Below are 17,221 nucleotides of genomic sequence, written 5' to 3' on the forward strand. Positions count from 1 at the left end.
AACAAAGCAAAAAAAAAAAAAAAAAAATCAATGTTTATTTCAGCTGTCACTGTAGGTTATTCTTTTATTCCTGTGTTCTTAGATCAGAGCTTAGTAAAGTATGACCTGCCACAAATGTATTTAAATGTATAGAACACAATGACACCAATCCTCTTAGGTGCAGGTCAAGGCTGTATATGCTATAGGCAAGGTAGCTTACTCAGAGGCCACAATGCCAGCAAAGACTAAACACTGACTCCTTGGTCTTTACAAGAAGAGTCTTTGATCCTGTTCTAGATGATTGGATTCAGCAGTGCCATGCATGAGGTAGGCACGTGTGTACCGAATGGTTTCTAGAGCACCCAGTGCAAAAAAGAAACATACAGTTGCCTGCTAAAGACATTACTTAAAGTTTTGAGATGGTAACTGATCCTAGCACCACCAAGGAAAGAGAAAAACCAGGATCATATCAGAGGGCCAAGCGTGGGCCTGGTGGCAGGGCAAAGCACTAGAAGAATTCTTATTATAGATAGGTGACAGACCCCAGCACTGGCTCCGTGTGCTATTTCATTTTGGGTTGCTAAAAAATACCAGAGACTAGTACTTTATACAAAAAAGAAGTCTGTTTAATTTATTGGGGATCTAGGAGCATGCCACCAGCTCAGCTCTGGTGACAGTCTTTAGCTATGGTGGAAGCATAGGGTCATTGGCAAAACAGGAAGCTGGAGAGATTTGAGAGAGCTTCTAGGCTCACATCTAAACTTCAACTCTCATGAAACTTCCTGCTTTAATAACTTACAGGATGCTGCCCTGTGACCCAATTTCTTTGCACTGGGACCTAGGTATTAAAGGCGCATGCATTATCTCAACAACAGCCAAGCAAGGACCATGTTTCCAGCACATGAACCTTGGTGAATAACGTCAAAGTGTAACTACCACTAACAACCACAATGTAGGAACAGAAGATTCTCCAATTTGTAAATCCTCTAGGCTGCAAAAAAATCCAGCTGTGGATACCGCTCAGTGATAGACATAAAGCCCTGAGTTCAGTCTCAGTCAGTCAGTCTGTCTGTCTGTCTCTGTCCATCTCTCTCTCCCCCCCCCACGCAGAGAGAGAGAGAGAGAGAGAGAGAGAGAGAGAGAGAGAGATTGATTAATGGAATTCCTACATGCCCACCCTGAAAGATAGCATTGGTGTGGACCTTTAATTCAGCCACTTTTTTTTTTTTTTTTTTTAAATGTCACTAGCAGGCTGTGACACTTAAGAGTCTTTCCAGGGGGAAGGGATGAAGGCAAGAACATACTTGACCCTCAAAAACACCATGTGCAGGTAGCCTGACAAACAGACGCGTGCTCTGACATGACAGAATCAGGCCAACGTGGCCCCAGTTGACAACCATGCTTTTGGCAGCTGCTTTCTGCTTTCTTTCCATCATAATTATTTCAACTGTCATAATTTATTCATCCCCCCAACAAGCTTACAAGTTGTAGGGTAACCAGTCTGGGCTTCCAGGTCAGAAAGCCTGACAGTTCCCCCACTTCTGTGCCTTCCCAGCTGCTAGAATACTGACTGCAGATAGAATATTTTGTATACACATAGTTTTGCAAAACTAAAATGATTTTCAAAACCCATATTTCTTGTCACAGTTGCCCTCAACTTTCGGGTTCATAATTCTGCAGTGAAGAGGAGATTAACAGAAGAATTTCTCCGAAAAATAAGTCCAAAATGTCCCCACTTAGAGTGACTCAACTTGACCATTTTTATAGCTTTCTGAAGGAGGGAAAGCATGACGTATCCGGTCAAAACTGTACTTTGAATTTTGATTCCCCCCCCCCCAGGCTAGCAATATTTGGTGCAATGGTCTCTTATGATGCTGGGCAGTGAGCTATAGTCAGTCATGTGATCAAGATTAAAAAAAAAAAAAAAACCAAGCAGCTATCCCGTGTGTTGGCTGGCGAGGCAGCAATATCAGGTAGGGGTTTTAAAGACATTTTCTGCTTACAGTATTTTCAATTTACCATGGGTCCACAGGGAGGCAACCCTAGTTTAAGTTGAAGAGCATCTGTATTTTGCTTCCCTATTCTTCAAAGAATAGGTCCTTCTAGCTCCCCAAATGCTAGTGAATCTTCAGTGAAGTTGCTAGGGGAGTCCAGTCTTCTCATTTGACATGCCTATAGAAAAGTTTTAATTATCAATTGTAAAAAATATAGAAAAGGAGAATTTATCAATGGCTCCTTATAAACCTGGGAGCAAAGGTAGCTAATGTAGGTTTAAATCTCTCTGCCCCCCCCCCTTACTTTGAATCTTTATTTTAATTCAGAGCAGAGAAAAAAATATGTTCGTGTTCCAATAAGTAACAGGTAGAGAATGACAGTCAAGAGCACCGAAGGGTAAACGTGTCTTGGAAAGACAGTCGGATGTGTAAGAGACCACTGGACACAAGTGTTACAGTGTGGACTGCAGGAGACAACGGAATGAAGTCAAGGTCTCGACACAACATAAATTTAAAGTGAGTCACTCCACTGCTTAATAACTCTGTCCTTGAACAACGACTACTTCCATTAACATGTATTCCCAACAGAAAAACCAATGAATCCAGAGCACCGCCTTCCTGCCTCTTCCACATTCAAGCTGTCAGTTCAGTCTCTACAGCAACCCCTCATCTTGCTTGTTTCTCTTCATGCCCTTCATCACGTGGGATCCTGCCTGAACAGGATCCTTTCCTGACAGCCCTCTCTAGGATCTTCCTGAATGAAGTAGATCAGACATTGGCATTCCTCCCTTCAAGAGGTCTCGTGACCATCAAAACAAAAGTCAAATCTGCTACCACAGTTCAAGGATCCTGCCTGACTGTATTCCCACCTGTCTCTTCTGTCTGCACACAGACTTCTCTGGTCTCCTTAGTCCATCACCTTCTGTCATTCTGTCCATATACCATCCTTGAAGCCCAACTCTAGCCTCACCTCCTAGGGTGGGTCTTCTCCTCTGAGCTAACTATTGTCTGTTATGCTGTTGACTGTCTTCAAGGAAGGCTAAGCCTTTATATGATCTTGCTCTCAGAGTTGTTTTCCTGTGTTTCTTTGAGAATAGACTGTCTCATTCTCTGTGTACGTCCTAAAGTGTCTGACCCACAGACTCTCTATAGCTGTCAAACAGATTAATCTATAGATTATAACTAAAGATGATTACAATTAAACTCTAAAACAGACACTGAAGAATTTCTATCTACTTTTGCTCATTTGTATATCTAAAAGTTCAGTATTTTATGAAACACAAGTATCATGCAAAGGCACAAGATGCAATGTCTAAGAACTCAAAAAAAAAAAAAAAAAAGCCATGGTTTGTGTTAACCATTTAGTATATCATAGCTGAGACTGGTGGAAGACTGAAAATCCAGATGAATATGAAGTTATCTGGTATTAATCTTCTCCCCACATCGATGCATCAAGAGTATAAATACATTTGAGGTCCCCACCCTGGAACCCATCTTGGCACGCTGAGGACTGTGGGAGGCATAAGGTTTGCTTAGTTCGTAGTGCAGGATGAGATTCATTTTTCTGAGGGTCTGTTCAAGATAAAAGCTGCTCAGGTGACAGCAAGAGATGGCATGAATGATGGTTTTTGTAACCGATTAGAATTGCCACAGCTGAATGAACAATACCACTGCTCACACCCGTAAGAGTTCAGCTCCAGCTCTGCTCACAGCCCAGGCTGCTCTGGGAGGAGTCTGTGCTTGATGTAAGAAGTTCAATCCTGAGAGACCCACGGACCTGACTCCTCTCTCCCTACCCCTTCTTCGAGTGGAGATGGCTTGGGTTCCTTCTGTTTCCAGCCATAGCCCTGGGCTCAGCTACCCTCACAGTACAGCTGTCAGGGCTCAGGGTCGTCCACCCTGCTCTCCAGGGATGCCCAAGCTCAGAAGATCTAAAATTGGCCCCACCACAGCACAGTGGAAGTCAGAAGAATAGAAAAAGGCACCCACTATGCTCACCACTCTATCCCCAAGACTAAAGCTCAGTGCTCTGAAGTTCAATACCTGTTAAATAAATAAATGACTCCCCACTGTTTAAAAGCCAAGAGAACTAAAAATAATGTGTGCACTGTTTAAAAAAAAAAAAAAGTGGGATTCCCAACGCTGAGCCAAAAACCATGGCACCTTCCTTTCTAGACAGTGGCTGACACTTGATGGAAAGCCTCTCCCCCTGCTGGGTTTGATTCCCATCGCATTTTTGAGGACACAGTCACGGGCGATTTTTACAAAATTATAGGTAAAAATGCACAAATACAAATTTAGGGTTGGTTTTCTTGACACCATTTTCTGCCTCTGACTTCTTGCAAAAGATCTCTAGACTTTACTCCTTTCCAAAAGCAAATAACTAAGACAGAAGTAGCGGAGATCTGGATGTTAGGCAGAAAACTTACAACATGTCCTGTGTCAGAGGGCAAGGCTAGAGGAGAGACACAGTGCTCAGTGGTCTGGGAAAACTAGAGGTAATCAGGCAGAATCCCCACCCCCTAACTCCCAGCCCCCTGGGCACCAAGAGAAAGGCAGGCTGCAGCCGGCAGAGTTATCAAAAGAAGGAAAAAGACTAATGGACCGCCTCCTCCCGCCTCCTCCTGGCTCCTTCACCCAAAGCAGTAATGAAGATTCACAGCTACACATTCATTAGGGGATCGATAGACGTTCCTGGTTACAATATTGGGACAGAGAAGTGGGTAACTGCTAGAAAAGGCGCAGATTCCTCAAGAATTTAATCGAGTGTTGTAAGCAATATTTAAACCGTTGTGTTTTTCTTTTTCAAAAACACTACTTTTTCAGTGCCAAGAACATGCATGTAATAAGTTGGCTATGCTTCCACATTCTGGGAATTTCAGGCATTTTCCACCCATGGAAATCATACCAATATTCTGCCACATAAATAAAATTATTTGGAAATGAGGTTTTTCTACACAAAGGATATTGCCCTTAATTCAAATACTGCATTAAGAAATGTAGCATTTTTCACTTCTAATTTAGAAAAGATGTACATGAACATTTCCCGGGGCACATGTGAGATGAATACACTGGTCAGCACAGAAATGCCCAGTGCAGACGGTCGGTCTACAGTCCAGCACTTCTTGCCGCTCGATGGTAAACTGAGATCAAAGGAATGCCTCCCACTCATTTCTCTCCAGAGGGGTAGGAAGATCCCTCCTCAGACCAGCTGGCTGCCCTCTTCCAGACATCATGCTAACCACGCGCCGTGGACAGGGAGGCTGTGGCCTTTGTCCCGTGTGTCTCCAGGACCTCCAAGCCCAGTACCCTACGCACCTGCAGACAAAGGCGTGCCATTCCTCCCCAACTTCCTCACCTTGAGTTCTCCGTCTACCGGTTGCCAGGGCAGGGCGGAGGCACTGTCCGAGGTTCTTGGACGAGGACCCGGTAACCTAGCCAAGCCAGCCGGGTGCACTTGCTTTAAGCCAGCGGCAGAAGCAAGAAGCATTGGCAGTAGCATCAGCAGCGGCAGCATTTCCATCTCAAGTTCAAGCTAGCTGCTTCCGCGCCGCCCCGCCCCACCCGTGAGGCCACCATCTCCCATTGGCTGCTGAGCTGGGGCCCTCCTGCGGTGCTCCTGCCAGGTGCTCAGGCCAGATGCTTCAGCAGGTACTCCAGCTGCAAGGGTCTTTTAAGCAAGGGGGCTGTGCAAACCCGTCACCCCAGACTATGTTCCGTGACTAACATTCTCCTTTGTACAGTCTCGGGGCTTGTAAAGAAAGTTAATTCTGACCCCATTGTGTGTGTGTGTGTGTGTGTGTGTGTGTGTGTGTGTTACTACCCACAGCCAGAGAGCCTCTACAACAGACTCTTCCACGGAGCATGAAGTGAATGAAATGAATAGATTTTAGAAGGGAGCCCAGGGCGAACTGGATGGTACGTTTCCAGACTACCTGCTAATTTGCACAAAAGCCCTTACAACAATTCACTTCTCCAGCCCTGCCTTAGACACCTCTTAAGAAGCGCTGACTTGAAGCCAGGCTCACCTGGCACTCTTAACATTCTAGCTGACAGCCCTTCCCCCCCAATCTACATGGAAGCAGAAAAGTGTCCAGTTGGCTAAGTGACAGCATTTTAAGTGGGACTGGCGGTCAAAATAGAAGTTTGAAAGGAGGAGGCAAGCTCATTTGCTGATTACATTGTGTGCGCAGGATACTTCCTTTGCCTAATTGTGCTGAGCTAGAATGAGTTATTTGATTGATTAATCAACAAAATGAAGTAGAAGATTGGCTGTGTTTTGTTCAGATGCCCCCCCCACCCCCCCACTCCTTGTGCAGAGAAAAGAAAATGGGAAACAGAAGCAGAAATGAAGTAGTGCGTTAAACCAGAAAGTTTGTCTGATTTGGAGAAGCACAGCAGGTGTGCTGGAATTTCTTAATGTTCATGTTTTAAAACAGACCGAAACACTTGATTATCTGTTCAGTATTTATGATATGCATATGCTAAGCACCAGGATCTGTGCTGACAATTCCCTTTTCTGGTTAGCAGGTGTCTCTGTAGGGACACTGCTATTTACTTCATAGTGATCCGAGTCTATTACCTGTGTTAGTGCTGTTACTTAGAAGACTTAACTCAGAATCAGCTTATAGAAACTACAAGGTATGGATGCAGCCCACCTGAAGGTGGCGCTGTGGGTGATTAGGAGGTTGGGGTTCAGCATCCAGGGCAGCCATCACCAAGGCTGGAGACTGATTTCCCAAGGTGGCTCTACTCCCTCCCACACAATTCGAGGGTGGTTTTCTGCCTCCCTGACTGTAGCAGGACTGAAGCAACAAGTCAGTCAGATGGGACAGTGAGGGGTCTCCTGGTAGGAAAGTCGTACTTGATAACCACCAATGTTCTCTGAATATACTCCTTGCTCAAACCCCTCCCATGGTCCTTCGCCTGCAATGGAAATAAAGATCCACAAATACTTCGGGGTGGGGGTGGGGAGTCTGCCGTCACACGGGATATGGTCCTTGCTCCTCTTACCAGCCACGGCTGCAAACAGTTTTGCTTTTTGCGCTGCCTCCAGTCTTCTTCCAGTTCCTTGGATGTGTCTAGCTATTCCCACCTCAGAGCCTTTGTTAACTGTTCCCTCCTCCTGAAATGCCCTGCCCTACATGGCTTACCTGGCCAGTCTTTCCTCTGTTCTTCAGGTCTCAGTCCACGCAGACTGCTTCAGATAAGGTTCTGAACAGGCAGCGCCTTCGTTGCCTAACACTGGCTTCCCCCACAGCCCTGGCTGTGGTTTGGCGAATACACCTTCGGATGATCACTTGGGTCATCCCCCACTTCACAGTGAGCTTTAGGAGTAAACTGTTGTCTATTGTTCTTGTGTGGTAAGGAATACAAGCCTGGCCACAGAGCCTGGCATCTTTTGTTCTCCAAGACACTGGGATGCCATGCCTCCCAGAAGTGGTGTTTTCTGGGGGCCTTAGCTCCAACTCTGTAGGTGGCAGACTGGTGGACCGGTCAACCTACACAATGGAGTTCTCAATTCTGGCCACCAAGGCTGGGGACAAAGCTCTCATGGTTGACAATATTCTGTGCTACTGTCACACAGTCATTCTGTCTACAACCAACCTGCCAGGACAGAGCACGAACATGGTTCACACTGGGACCCGCCCCAGGTGCTTTGTCCCATGAATGATTCCAATAAATCTCCTTTATAACAACACATGGTCGATCAGTGTGTGAGGAGAGTCCTTCTAGCAGTCAAAGGAGGAAGGAGGTGGAGTCCGGGTCTTGGGGGTTCTTTGGAACCTGACATAGGATAACGCATCTACATTTAATAATTATGTTCAGTAACTTTTGTCCTTTTGAAATTCCTCAATGAACACGCAATCAGCACATGACACTTTTACAAATTAAAGGACAGACTCCCATTCCCAAACACCTACTATGAGTTAGTGTCCAGATCAGTGGTCACCTCTTCCAGGGCTTAGCATCCTTGCCTTTGTGTTCTCTGGCTCATGACCCTGCTTTTAGCAGTGGTCAGTGGTCAGCAGGACTGGGACATTTTCATTTGTGTGTGATATATCTTAGACCAACTCCAAGTTTCTAGTAAGTCCCCAGCATCGGTCACTGTACCCTTCCTTATACGGCCCCATAAAACATGCTTCCAACATGAAGGCGCCAAAAAAAATTTCCCTAAGTATCGTAGCAGAACAAAAATCCACTTTATTTCTCTTGGAGCTACATTTAAACTGGATAATAACCGTTATAATGTGTGAACGGACATAATCCAAGTCCCCAGAAACATAGGTTCAGTCAGATGTAAAATTTTGGTACTTATCCAAACATGTTCCCTGATAAATAAGGATGCTGTTACTGTAGTAACCAAGTATTATAAGGGTGTACACTATTATTCTGGGGATTTTTTTTTCTTTCTAAAAATAAGAATGTTGCTCAAAATTATTATCCTCTTTAAGAATCTGACACGAAAAGAAACCTGACATGATTTATAAAAACAGGGAAGCAGCTCACCGAACTCTCAAGTCGTTGTGCTTCCTAATTAGAATGAAATATTGCAGTTTATTTGCATAATATATTAAGGGGGGAAAAAACCTCTGCGGCTACTTATCTTTCCCTCCCCCACCCCGTACAAAGCTGACTGAAAAATACAGCCGGCATACCAATAACCCAGGATACATCCCCAAGAAGCACGGCAGGAAAAAAAAAAATCAATTTTATTTCTTTCAGACCTGCGTTTAAACTGGATAATAGCCATTATAATGTGCAACAGACATAATCCAATTTCAATTTGTTTGATTAGATGAGTATAAACATTAAACAAGAAAGCCAAGGGATTGTCACAACTACGTTTACACTCTTGGCTCATTACAGAACAAAGCCTTCTCATTCGCTCCTGGAAAGAGAGCTACTAGGAAATACAGAATATGAATCTGAACTATCTTTCTGCATCATCCACGAAAATGTTTAGATCGCCTCAGCCAGAGATCAAAGCAGCTCTGAACCAGCAGCCACCTCTTCCCCAAACTAGGAGGGAAAAAGCCCTGACTGTTCCCTTGAACACTTGAGACTGTGTTTAAGTATTCCCTTCCGATCACACTACATAATCGCAGCCCCGCCCAGGCCTGTGCTTCTCACGCTATACTGTAATAACTGTTACAACAAAGGGGCAGAGTGTCAGAGTGTGGGGGAGAAGTGCGCAGGCCTGGGGCAGAAGAAGATGAAGAAGCAGCCCATGTTCTGGACCCCACACAAGCTCTGCAGGCAGGTGTCTTGTGGACTGCACATGGAGAAGGCCTTTCTAGAGCAGGCACCTTGTATGGTAGACAGGAGTCAACTGGCAACACCCCTGTCCCCTCTCCACTCTGAGCTCAGAAGGCAATTATGTTTCCCCTGGGTTTGGATCTTTGGTCCCTGGGCAGGATGCTGTGGGGGATCAACACCTTTCACACACTCGCTTGTATGAAGGCTTCGATTATCTGGGGATTGGCTAAAACACAGAGGTCTGGGGTGGGAGCCTGGTACAAAGACCGGGTGATGGCATGTCCTTACCCAGCTGATTATACTACTTTGAATAACAAGAATCCTAATTACGAATTATGCAAACAGTGATCACAATTCAAGCAAAGGGCAGAAACGAATTCAGTTCAAAACTGCAAAGAACCCGGGCAGTGGATGCCAAGGACTCAGTCAGGACCAGGAATATTCCCAATTCAGAGAATTCTGTCTGGAAAGACAGTCATTCCTGGAGGCTGTGGTGTGTATTTGCAGAAGAAACCCCACTCTGCCACACCAAATCCATGAGACAGAAGCGTGGCTTGCATGCAGATTAGGACATGACCTTTATCAAAAAGACCTCCAGGTTTTAGCACACGATCTCTAACTGAGCTGTCTCACAGGAAGCTTGCCCCCTTCCCAAGACAGTCTCCTGTCCAGTGGTCTAGGCTTTGCCTGTCCTACCCTATACAACGCAGAGGCTCTTTATAATAAATGTTTGTTTACAACCAGAACCTTTGTATGTGGGAGAGTTTCAAGCACCGGGCAGGAACCACAGCTCATTTTCTTTATGCAATGTTCAGCGTACAAAACCTCCTACTAGACCAAAGACTTTGGGCAATTCCCTGGCATTCACTAGGCTATAAAGAGATTGACTAGTCCCTCCAACCAACAGTTCCCATGTTCCCAATAGGTAGGGGAACGGAAGGTGGGGGGCAGGGTGGATGAAAATCATCACCCTCCAGGAATTCAGAATCCTAGACACCATCACAAGCACTCAATTTCCAAGGTGCTCAGCCCTGCCCAGCCCCTTCCCCACCTCCCCAGCCCTTTCCCTACCTGTCCTGCCCCTCCCTACCTACTCAGGCCCTGGCCTCTCTCCTCAGGAAGCAGTATTACAATGAAAGCCAGGGGACAATGCCAGCCAGGTACCTCCATGCTCCATGGGAAGGGGAAGCAGCTGTCTGACAACATCCACAATCACAACTAGAGAAAAGCCATGTTTGTGTCCCCACATGAGAAATTCGAGCCTCCCTTGATTTGCAGTATGTGACCAGGCAGATGTGGGGCAAGGAGACAAGGGAGAAGCACAGGAGTGAAGCTAAGGGAAATTATTATTACTTTTAAAAAACATTTTATTAGTATTATTTTTTTTGTGGGGATACATGTTTTTCCTGCATCACGTGCATGTCTAGTGCCCTAGGAGGTCAGAAGAGGTTCCCTGGGACTGGAGTTACAGATGGCTCTGAGCCATAGTGCAGGTGCTGGGAATTGAACTCAGGACCTCTGAAAGAACAGCTGGTGCTCTTAACAGCTGAGCCATCTCTCTAGCCCCAAGATAAATGTTTCTATGTATTTTCCCCATACCTTACTTACTATCCCATTTGGTTTCTGTCTCAATAATTTTACTTTTCCCCAAATGCCATAGAAATGGAATTATGCAGTGTGTGGCTTTCGAAGTCTCATTTCTGTGACTTAGTGAATGGCTAAGTCTGTTAGAAGCTCATTTATTTTCACTACTGAGATTTCTATTTGCAAAACACTCCACTCCATTTTCTATTTGTTTAGCTGTACCGCAGCTTATCCATCTACCAGTGAGTGGGTATTTGTATTGCTTCCAGTTTGGGACAAGTTTGAGTGAAGCTAATTGTTGGTCTATGTACCGAAGGTTATCCACGGAGACCTCTGGCTCAGCCTGGGAGGAGCAAGGGCATGAGCAGGGAGGGGACATGCCGACACTGCTGCTGCTCTGGTGCCACTGCCTCAGCAGCCTCTGTTGCTCAGAGACGCTGCACTGGCCGTGCAGAGCTGAGCAAGAACGTTCTCTTCCCAGGCAGTGTTACAGGTCTTGTGACAGATGCTCTCAAGGGGATGGAGTAATTCTCACACACCTTTATTCCCTCTGGATAGGATCTTATATACAGTTTTGGGGTGGGTTGGGTCTGATAGCAGGTGCTTCCTATTGGCTTGGCCTGAGATGCTTCACCTACATGAGGAGGGACTTGTGGGCGCTGCCCCTACGTGACTGATGGCCACAATTGTTTCTATGGGGAGCTGTGGCTACATGACAGGGGCCTAGAGTCAGGCACAGGTGAAGCTCCTACCATTCCTTCATGGTCTCCGGGGTTTTAAGTCCTAGCTAGACCTTACCAGGCTTCCTCTCATGGTCCACCATCCCACAGCTAATAATAATAAAACAAATTAAGTTGGTGTGGTGGCAAATGCCTAGGAAGGCTGAGACAACAGAGTCAAGAGTTCAAGGCCAGACTAAGCTACATAGCAAGATCCTAGACAGTGGGTAAAGTTTGTATATCAATGGTAAAGGGTGGGAGTTCAATCTCCAGTACTGAAGGAAAATTAAAAACCAATGAAAATGATCTTTGCCAAGGGATGTATTTGGTTTCAATAAACACATAAAAAGATTGTAGCATCATGAATCATTAAGTAAGTATGGATTAAAACCAGGATGCATGGGGGAGATAGCACGGTGGTAGAGTTTGTCAATCTCCAATACAGAAACAACCAACCAACCAACCAACCAACAGCAGGCGTTACCATGTCACATTCCAGGTCGCTAAAAATACAATGACAAAACCCTTCGGATAAACAAACCCAGGGGCTACCACATGCTGGTGGCAACTGTGAGTAGCTGAACTGAGGTGGCTGGAGACAACTTAACATGAACTACGGCTACTCAGAGGGCAGAACAGCAGCTGCTTCATACGGAAAAACACTGTCACTGCACAGTTATCAACCCACTCCTGTGCATTTCTTTAACATGTGAAAAACGGGTGGCATCCAAACAAAACAACACACACACACACACACACACACACACACACACACACACGGGAAGGGGGGGAGGGAGAGGGGGAGAGGGGGAGAGGGGGAGAGGGGGAGAGGGGGAGAGGGGGAGAGGGGGAGAGGGGGAGAGGGGGAGAGGGGGAGAGGGGGAGGGGGAGAGGGGGAGAGGGGGAGAGGGGGAGAGGGGGAGAGGGGGAGAGGGGGTGAGGGGGGTGAGGGGGGAGAGGGAGGAGAGGGAGGAGAGGGAGGAGAGGGAGGAGAGGGAGGAGAGGGAGGAGAGGGAGGAGAGGGAGGAGAGGGAGGAGAGGGAGGAGAGGGAGGAGAGGGAGGAGAGGGAGGAGAGGGAGGAGAGGGAGGAGAGGGAGGAGAGGGAGGAGAGGAGAGGGAGAGAGAGAGAGAATGAATATAAATCAGAGCCTGTCCATGTGTTTGGGATCAAGCAGCCCCCTTAAAGATGTATGGGTTACTGTTTGTGAATGAGTTTCTTAAAATTTTAGGTTTGTCCCAGATTTCCACGTTTCTAAACATGGCCACATCAGTGATCTTTAAAAAACTAATCTTGAGATTAGTTTTTTAAAGTAATGGAATCACTTTAATTTCTCAGTGGTCACAAAGCTGTTCTTTGGAGCTTGCTGCATAGGCTCAGTCAGGGAGAAAAGCTGCTGGCCCGGCCTGTTACTGTCACTCCCCTCACAAGCAGCACACAAAACTAAAGCTTCAGGCTAGAACTGCCCTTAACCTGTCTCTTTCTGACTTTGCTTCTCTGGCCCACATAGGGACCCCGATGTCACAAAGAGAAATCAATGACATCACTGACGACAGAAACCAGAGCAGGTAGAGTTGTCCAGCATTTGGACTCTTCAACGTGTGTAGGTGTTGTTTTATTATACAGGTGTTTTGCCTGCAGAAGCTAGAAGAGGGCATCAGATCCCCTGGAACCGGAGTTACAGATGGTTGTGAGGGGTCATGTGGGTGCTGGGAATTGAACCCAGGTCATCTGGAGGAACAGACAGAGCTCTTAACTGCTGAGCCATCTTTCCAGTCCCCTTCAATGTTGCTTAAACGAAGACATTATTTATAGCTACTAGGTTCATCTCATTTTCCTGCTCACTGCAAGTTTCCAATTGTGTGGGGCAGTGTCATCTGGGACCAGTTTGGTACAGTGCCATTCTGTACCTGCTATGTAAATAAAGATTTATGACAGTACAGACACGGGCCTTGATTTGTATTTTTTCTAAGGTTGGGTTTGTCTAACAGTGATGAAGATGAATAACTGAGACACAGACAGAATGGCTCACAAAGTCTAAGATTCCACTGTCTGGTTGTGGATATTAGCACACTGCTTGTTACCCTTGTCCAGTTACTAAATACTGGCATTTCTATAACATTTTATATCTTCACAGTGGTTTTTCCTATCATGCTATTAGTCATAGCATTCTATCAGCTACATTACATTAGTTATCTTACTTTAATTTTTATTTCACCTTTTACATTTTACTTTTATTGATATATATGTGTATATGTGTCTGTGCAAATATATATATGTATATGTGCATATATATATATATATATATGTATGTATACACACACACACATGTACCTGAGCCTGTGGAGGCCAGAAGAGGGCACTGGATTCCTTCCCTAAAGTTACAGGTGGTTGTGAGCAGTGCCTGACAGGCATGTTGGAACTGACCCAGTGATCGGTGTTTCCATCCCCATGTTACTTTATTAACACTCTCCTTTTATGAACAGAGGTTCAGAGACAATGAATGAGCTGAATTAATACCGACTGAAACACAAAACTTGATTCTCCAGATGTTCTGTTCCTACCATACATTAATCCTCTCTCTCCCTTCATCCCTCTCCACCCCACACAAAGAACAGTGTGTCCCCTGAGCAGGTAAGCTAACATCAACGTGAATTTTCATTTGCCTGCTCTACAGAGTTCATTCAATTAAAGTTCCCCACAGAGTTCACATATGAGGCCTGTGTTCTCTGTATTGGTGCGCCCATTTACCCACAATCCTGAGCGCTTAACATACAAAACAAATTCACTTCCTTGCAGCCTGTGCTCCTTTCAAATGTGCTGAACAGTCACGAGGAGGCTGACTGGGTTGTGTGAGATGTAAAGTCTGGGCAGTCTCTGGAGTTTAGGTTAAAAAGAAAAAGAAGACAAGGCTGGAGAGATGGCTCAGTGGTTAATGCATACTGTCATGCAGAGGACCAGAATCGGCTCCCAGCCCCCACATCAGATGGTTCACAACTACTAGTAACTTCTGCTCCATGGGGATCTGGATGCCTCTGACCTCCATGGACACCTCACTCATGTGTACACACATACATAAAGATACATGCACACACTTACACATAATTAAAATAATAAGAACAATCTCTTAAAAGAGTGGAGAAGGCAGCATCTCTGGTCTGGTGAGTATGGAGGATGCGCCATGCTCACTCAGCTGGAGTCTTGATGAAACACAGCTGGCTGCACATCATGCTGCAGATTCGGACTCCAGGGGGATTGTGGGTGCTAGGTAGAAAACTTGGGCCCTCTGAAAGAGTAGCTAGTGGTCTTAACAGCGTAGCCATCTCTCTAACCTCCACCGCCACCCCTTCTCCATATATATATTTAAAATTTTTTTGAAGGAAAAGAAGGGAAACTACATCATTAAAGCAGCCTTTATAATTTCCTTTTAGGAAGAGAGTAACCCAGTTTTTAACAGCAATTTTAACTTCAGAATCTTATGAAAACCTGATGGGGCTGTGGGTCAAGATTAATCGGAAGGAGGGAAGTGCTCTGAGTACCTCTGACTGCGATGATGAGGAGTTAAGTGGGCTCATGACTTATTAACCAGATGGGAAAATGTATATTTAAACACTCCTGATACATGCAGAAGACTGAGTCGGTAACCCTAAGGTCTCAATCATCTTAGACGCTGAAAGGATGTCACACGAGAGAGCTGAATTACTCACCCCAAGCAAAATTCTGTACATTTACAGAGTACTGGCCAGACCCATTTGGTCTTTTAACCACCAGAGAGCAATTTTACTCTTTTGGTCAGCCACAACTGTTCATTTTCATGGCTACTTTTTATACATGGTGCCTCTAACCGCACCCACCCCATTTTTTATGTTAGCCTAAAGGATATTTGTGTACTCACTAGCCACTGACTAGTACTGGCTGAACAAAGGCTTAACCCTGAGTGGACCATAGTTCTTATCAGAAACAAAGATCCTTAACATTTTAGTGGGCTTTGCAGGCTTATGTTGCAAAAATATCTCTTCCTTCTCTCTCTCTCTCTCTCTCTCTCTCTCTCTCTCTCTCTCTCTCTCTCTCTCTCCTCTCCTCTCCTCTCCTCTCCCTCTCTCTCCCCTCTCCCCCCTTCTTTCTCTGTATATGTGTGAGTGTATGTGTGTGTATGTGTGTGTGTCTGTGTGTGTGTTTCTGTTTCCTTTTGGCCTTGCTGCATTATTTGAAAAACAAAATAATAAATCTGCCTCAAAATGTTGTCATGAAGACTGAAAAAAAAAAAAAAAAAAAAAAAAAAACCCTCACAAAAACAAAGCAATAAATACCCAGAACAGGAAACATCTCTTAACTAACATACCACTTGACAGGTGATGGACAGGTATTAACCTAGCAACTCAGACCTATAGTCCCTAACTGCACTGGTGAAATCTTGAAGTGGGTTTCTCAATGAACACTGGCTGGCTTGTCTGCCTTGGCCCCCTTTTCTGGGACAAACTGGCCCCCTTTTCTGGGACAAACTACCTAACCTATGTGTCCATAGGATGACCTTGGCTGGTGTATCTTATGAGGTGGGCTTTGTATAGGGTATAAGATCAGGATGGACACTCAGGATGTTTTGGGTTCCAATCTCTTCTCAGGAACTAGGAACAAACAAGAAGAAGCAGGTAAAGAGCACAGTGCACGGTGACACTGCCTCAGACCCATCTGAGCTTCAGAGCCGCAGAAGACAATCAAGGTGTCTTTGCTTAAGAATGTTCAAGTTGTTTCCTGCTGCTTACAGTGATCTTTGTATTAGTCAGCTTTTGTTACTATAACAAAATACCAGAGAGAGTCAACTGATAAAGAAAAAAGGCTTGCTTAGCTCATAGATTTGTAGGATCCAGTCCATGAATTATTGGATCTGTGGCAAGACATCATATTATAACGAGAGTGCATGGCAGAGAAGAACTTACTTCATGACCAGGATGCAGAGCAGAGGGAAGAGTGAGTAGAGTCCATCAGTCCATCTCAAGGGGACACCCCAATAACCCAAATACCTCCCACTATAAGCTCTACCATTTAATACCTGCACAACTTGCCAAAAGTGCCATCATAAGGACCAAACCTTAACACATGGGCCTTTCAGAGACATTGTGCAGGACCCCAAATTTACCAATCTTCCAGAACCTCAATCTCCAAGATGGCAAAGCCCTGTGTGTCTGAGGTTAATGACTTCAAAACCACACACCAAAATGAATGGCTACATTCTCCCCCAGCCCATGGCCAGCTGAACTTCTGATAAGTGGGGGTCCAAATGAGGGAGCCACTTGGACAATTAATTGTAAGCATGGCAGAATGAGGGGCAGGACTGATCGAACAAGCAGCCATACCATGGCTGGCCTGTGCAGATGAGGTTAGAGCCCTGAGGAGACCTACCTGCTGTGAGGGAAGTGTATTCGCTGCTTGTACTACACTATATCATACCCAAAGTAACAGAGTGGGGAGACAGCTTAGAGCTCCTTTCTCCAGGCTCAAGTGCCTTCTACTGGCCTAACCCAGGCTGAACCTGCAAATGGTGTGTGGGCACCTGGCATGACATAACATCCATGCACCATGCTTGTGCCACCTCAACTCTGGACAGGAATTGCTATTATCCCTCAGTGGTTGGCAATGCTATTCTTTGACGGGCAAACTAAGGGTTGGAGAGGGTCAAGTAAGTTGC

At 45.4% G+C, this 17,221-nt stretch overlaps 1 protein-coding gene across 15 annotated transcripts in view; it reads right to left on the reverse strand.

The window, feature by feature from the left end:
• Window positions 1-17,221, reverse strand: part of Apbb2 (amyloid beta precursor protein binding family B member 2) — a 333,238-nt gene that overhangs the window by 32,012 nt on the left and 284,005 nt on the right. The window contains exon 1 of one of the 15 annotated variants that reach the window (XM_076938582.1): window positions 5,332-5,500. The exons of the other annotated variants lie outside the window; for them this stretch is intronic. The gene's annotated coding sequence lies outside the window, so the exon portion shown is untranslated. Of the gene's footprint in view, window positions 1-5,331; window positions 5,501-17,221 lie in introns of those variants that run through there. 15 annotated transcript variants of the gene reach the window in all.

The sequence above is a fragment of the Arvicanthis niloticus genome, chromosome 7 (genome assembly GCF_011762505.2).
Source record: "Arvicanthis niloticus isolate mArvNil1 chromosome 7, mArvNil1.pat.X, whole genome shotgun sequence".
Lineage (NCBI taxonomy): Eukaryota > Metazoa > Chordata > Mammalia > Rodentia > Muridae > Arvicanthis > Arvicanthis niloticus.